Source organism: Engraulis encrasicolus, chromosome 7 (genome assembly GCF_034702125.1).
Source record: "Engraulis encrasicolus isolate BLACKSEA-1 chromosome 7, IST_EnEncr_1.0, whole genome shotgun sequence".
NCBI lineage: Eukaryota > Metazoa > Chordata > Actinopteri > Clupeiformes > Engraulidae > Engraulis > Engraulis encrasicolus.
Window position 1 is genome coordinate 10,926,590 of NC_085863.1, and position 5,469 is coordinate 10,932,058.

Below are 5,469 nucleotides of genomic sequence, written 5' to 3' on the forward strand. Positions count from 1 at the left end.
GGCTTAGCTACTTTGAAACTTTGCTGGCTTTTGCAGAGCTACAGGAAGAACTTTGGCTTTTGTTACACTGGACTAACCATGTCAGGATAACATAGTCCCTTGGATTATAGTCATTGGACTCGCAAGACCAGATTCCAACACGGGCTGACAATTGGAAATGGGACCTGACACTCTTGGACACAGATGTCGGCTACGGCAGCGGCTTCAAACATAGGCTTTGGTGACCACATTTCTAATCGAGAGGTGAGGTAATATATTTGTCTGTATAATATTTTGTGAATTGGTTTAGGACACAGTGGTGTCTTTTTTTAAGCAAGTAGGCCTATCCATTGAGAGGGGTCAGAGGATTAGCTCAAGTTCCAACATATCTAGCTGCTACCTTGCTTAACATAGCTGCTACCTTAATCGCGTTATTTTTGGTGTTTTTTTCCCCCTGTGGCATTTATTCTGTGCGCATAAACACGTTTTCAGAATTGCTCTGTGTAACTCAGACGGTTACTCTTGTGTGTTCTGCTACTAGAAGTTGTGCGAACGAGCGACAAACCAGCTGGGAGGATGGAAGCACCTGTTCTCAATTCCCCTTCTCCACCCGCGTTCAGTAACTAAATACGGATTCACCCCGTAATAAGTAAGTAACCTACCATGTTTACTCACACATTACTTTGACCAGCAAAGCCCATGTCTTTCTAGTGGTTTACAAAAATATATCGTTTGCATGTTTTGCTTTGGGTATGTACGTCTCTGTTGTATGACGATGGTAATACTGTACAAGCACAACCTGTTCACCACTCCAGCATTGCAAAATAGATTGCCTTTGGGTTTTCAAATGTAACATGATTGTGGGTGTAGAACTAATGTTGTTAACTCGCTGATGTCGTTTTTGAGAAGACAAGTCAAGTCAAGTCAAGTCAAGTTTATTGTCAATTTCTTTACATGCACTGGTCATACAAAGAATTTGAAATTGCGTTTCTTGCTCTCCCATGCAGACATAGACTAATCTAGGTAAGGACATAGACAGTATAGACATAGACAGTACTCATACATGGACATAGACAGTATGGACGTAGACATTGCTCATACAGACATTTAAAGTGCAAGACTGGACAACAGAAGACTTGTAGAGAACATACATTAAGAGGAGGTATTTTGTTGTTCTTTTTTCTAAAAGTCCTTTATAGCGTTCTGACATAGTAATAGTAGCATTTGAAGAAATAAATAATTAAAAAAAGGTTTTTATTAAATACACCAGCAGCAGTATGTGTGTGTGTGTGTTTGTATGTGTTTTGTGTGCGTGTGTGCGTGTGTGTGTGTGTGTGTGTGTGTGTGTGTGTGTGTGTGTGTGTGTGTGTGTGTGTGTGTGTGTGTTTAGTGCAGGTAGAAAGTGCGGTGTGCGTCTGTGTGTGTGTACCTGTGTATGTGTGTGTGTGTGTGTGTGTGTGTGTGTGTGTATGTGTGTGAGTATGAGTTGTGTGTCAGTGTGTGTATGTTTGGGTTTAGTGCAGAAAGTGCAGTGTGCTTGTGTGTGTGTGTGTGTGTGTGTGTGTGTGTGTGTGTGTGGTGTGTGTGTGTGTGTGTGTGTGTGCATGTGTATGTTTTGAGTTAGTGCAGGTTGAAAGTTCAGTCACAGATGTAGTAGTGCAGGTGGAATGTTCAGTCGCAGATATGGTGGTGGGGATGAGGGGGGGGAGCGTTGTCAGTGGCCTGGCTGGCTAGAGGCTGACAGTGAAGGGAGAGTGGGTTGAGTGTTCAGTATCTTGATTGCTTGATGCATCATGCTGCTTGCAAGCCTGGTGGTACGGGAACGGAGGCGCCTGTACCTCTTTCCAGAGGGCAGGAGGCTGAACAGTTTGTGTGCAGGGTGGCTTGTGTCTTTGATGATCATCAGTGCTTTTCGGGTGAGGCGTGCGGTGTAAATGTCCTGCAGGGAGGGGAGTGGTACTCCAATGATCTTCTTCGCTGTGTTCACAACACGCTGGAGTGTCTTCCTGTTTTTCTCCGTGCAGCTTCCTCCCCACACTGTGATGCAGCTGGACAGGATGCTCTCTATGGTTCCTCTGTAGAATGTTGTCATGATGGAGGGTGTAGCACTTGCCTTCTTTAGACAGTAGTTTTGCATTTGATAAATACCACCTAATGACCATGACGGCTACACAGCAGATCTTTATTGTGATGGCTACACTGAATGATCACATGGAGATGCCGGTACATTATTTGTTTTTACCATGGTTATATAGAAATGTTCTGCTTTGTCCATTCCAATGTTGTGGTGTTTTCCATAGCTGTTCCTTGCTCCTGTATCACAACATATCAAGGCTGCCAAGTAAATGAAGGATGAATCACCACACACTGGCAGTTTATTTGCTGAACAATGCGTTTCGCTATTGCTTCATCAGGTTCACTCTCACATCAAGGCTGCCTTTGAGTTGTTAAAATGTTTTTCATGTTTGTGGGTGTAGTTTCGTCCAGTTGCAGATACTACTATCCCTTTTGGAATGATCTGCCTTTGAGAAACAATGGTTCTATCTGAACAGATCCTGTAGTTGTAATTGATACACTAAATTATCATATTCCTATGTGTGCGCGCACACGCGCTATAGGTTTCAATTCAATACACTGGGACACTTTTCAGTCTTTGAGGTTGCTGGAATCAACACAGACTACCTCCATGCACCTAATCAGAACACTTTGCATGTTTTTTGTGTACTTGTCCCCTTTGTGTATTGCTGCTAATCTGTCTCTTTCTAGGTTCTGTTGGTTGCATGCAGATTGTGCCAGATGACTTATCTGTCTATGGTCTTAGCATGGGCTCTGTGCTAATATGCAATTTGTGCTCTTTTTTCCCTCAGGTCAACCGCAGACAGGGTCCTTCCACAACCACATACTTATGCCAGTAAAAGCTACAGCTCTTCTCCGATCCAAGAAGCCTGGACTGCAGTCACCATCTCAACACACCAACCAAGAGAAAGGCGGATGGCTCAATTCAGTATGTAGTTCTGCAAATATACTCAAAGGTCTTCACAGCCCCCCATGGTGCTGAATGCATTTACATTTATTTTTGTAAGGTAAAAACAATGCTGATTACAGATCATAACTTGGGCCATGAGTGAAATTTGAGGTAGCAGCCATCACCTGATGGTGAGAGGTGGTCCTAAGATCACAGAGAGAAGCAGGTTAAAATCCCATCCTTACCTCTCCCTACCTACATCTCCATCCACAGCTGAAGTGCACTTGAGCAAGGCACACAACTCCACTTTGCTCCTGGGACTGTTAACACCCTGTAAAACCCTGCTGTGTAATTTGATGTAATGAAGCCCTAATATAGTATAACACATTGCTTGTTTCAGATATGGAAAATTGCACAATAAAAGTTCCAGGACATGAAGGCTGCATACTGTGAACGTCAACCTTCAGGGCACCGTCCTGTGCAGAAGACTTTCTGCCCCAAGAGGGATGGCTGACGGCAGACACTCACAACCAGGTGAGCCCAGATAAAGGAGTTATTTTTGGTGTCCCTGCCCCAACAACCCAGGTTACTTACATTTAAAATGTCACTGGAGCTACTGTCAGATATGTGATTTCTAATTCTGTTTATCTTTTTACAGCACAGACGCCTCCAACCTCAGACTAGGCCCTTCACAGTTGCTGCACTTACCCACCTTCCCCGAGTTTTTGTGTGGTAATGACAACTGTAAATATAGTATAAAGTAATGTATCTAGTGTCATGTGTAATACATTGTTTAAATTGTCCATACATTTCAATGACAGTAAATATTGGTGGACACAATTTGACTGTGTGGCTTTTTTTTATTCATTCTCTGACTGAAAATGCATGGTTACATAATTTATATATTCCACAAGACTACAATCAGAAGATTATTTGACAGGTTGCATTTATTTTCTATGTATTAAAAAAAAACAAAGGTAACAAGACAAACATGGTTCCAAACAAAAAAGGTGAGATGTATAAATGTACAGATTAATGCTCCTACAGATAATGAAAAATAAACTCTGCACACTGCCGGTTTGTGTGTTTTATACCGTACTCTGTATAAACCTTTTATATTTCTCTAGTGGAGCAGGGTAACCCTGGCTAATCCTGGGTATTGTACTGTGTATTACAACGTCAACCCTGTTCAAGTGCCCCATACTGTCTGTAGGCTGCATGCCTGAAGAGTCCGTTTCTCTCACCTAGTCCTACATCAGCCCAAAGTCTTCCATCAAAACTGAGAACACCACAGCATTTCCTTTCAATGTTCATGGGCATCTCCTTACAGATTGCGCAGAGGCGCCAGGTTGGTTGTGCTACTGGGCTGTGACTGAGGACCAGATGTCATGTGCCAGGCCGAACATCAAACTGGGGTCACGGGTCAGGGCACGCTGCAGTAACCGATGGGATTGCTTCAAATTCAATGATTGAATCAAGGCCTGCAAAGCAATAAATACATTTTATGTAGTGCATTTTCTATTTGATGATGGGGACTAAATAACTCTATTGACAATAAGACCAATATGGACATAAGCAATCATTATTGTGTATATAAATAAAGATGTGCCAATTGTATGCATACAACGTTTTGCAGTCAATTTCTTACAAACTGGTGTTGTGCCAGGGGCACACAGATGTATGAAGTAGATGGGCTTTTATGGATGTACTTGAACTGGTGTTGTGTACCTACAACCATGTCATATCACACTAGTACTCATAGGAGTAGAAATATTGTAATGGGTGTTATCACAACAGGTGTACTCGTGTAGCCTACTCGTGTTGCGATATAGAGCACATCTGTGTGATAACATCCATACAATACTTACACATCTGGAGGAATACAGCAGGACATATGTTATTGTGGGATGAATGTACATCCTTACAGTTAGCAGGGCGTCAATTCTGTTGGAGTCTTCCTAATCAATATCCCCGACCTCTGCTGCGTCTATCTTCCTCCTCCTCCATCTCTGGCCATCGGTCCTACTGGGCTGTTAGGTCGTTATGATTGTGATGGGCCAGGAAAGCTGGAGCTCTCGTCGTGGTCGTGGAAGGTCTAAAGCATATGAAAATATCGTCAGCCAAAACAATTTAATTAGCGTTGATCAGTTCGGTTGTTTTTCTTTACTCCCTCTGTTCCTGTGTCTGCGCGTGCGGCAACCCAAGTGAAATATCCCCGTAAGATTCGTACATAACTGACGTCCTTGCCTAAAACACTACGGATTGTGGTGTCGGGTATATATAAATACAATAGTAAAATGTATATTGCTGTACACATCTGTCAAAATAAATCCATGTCAGTACTGCAGCTACTGGCTACTGTCTAGGGATGACGGTATAGCATCTGTCATCAGTGTTAGGAAGTTAGAATGAGATAAGTAACATGTATCAAGTCAAGTTCAATAACTAATCTAGTATACATCTACTGTCATCAATATTTCTTGAAATGGCAACCATGACGGCCTGTGCGTTTATTGTGATGTTGA

At 42.5% G+C, this 5,469-nt stretch overlaps 2 long non-coding RNA genes across 2 annotated transcripts; one reads left to right on the forward strand and one right to left on the reverse strand.

The window, feature by feature from the left end:
- The first annotated feature begins 530 nt into the window (after positions 1 to 530).
- LOC134451961 (uncharacterized) lies at positions 531 to 3,784 on the forward strand. Its single transcript, XR_010035320.1, has 4 exons — positions 531 to 628; positions 2,847 to 2,983; positions 3,345 to 3,478; positions 3,603 to 3,784. It is a non-coding gene; the product is annotated as an uncharacterized LOC134451961 (long non-coding RNA).
- An 89-nt stretch (positions 3,785 to 3,873) lies between these two features.
- LOC134451962 (uncharacterized) lies at positions 3,874 to 5,469 on the reverse strand. Its single transcript, XR_010035321.1, has 2 exons — positions 4,870 to 5,469; positions 3,874 to 4,425 (listed from the first exon to the last, which is right to left on the reverse strand). It is a non-coding gene; the product is annotated as an uncharacterized LOC134451962 (long non-coding RNA).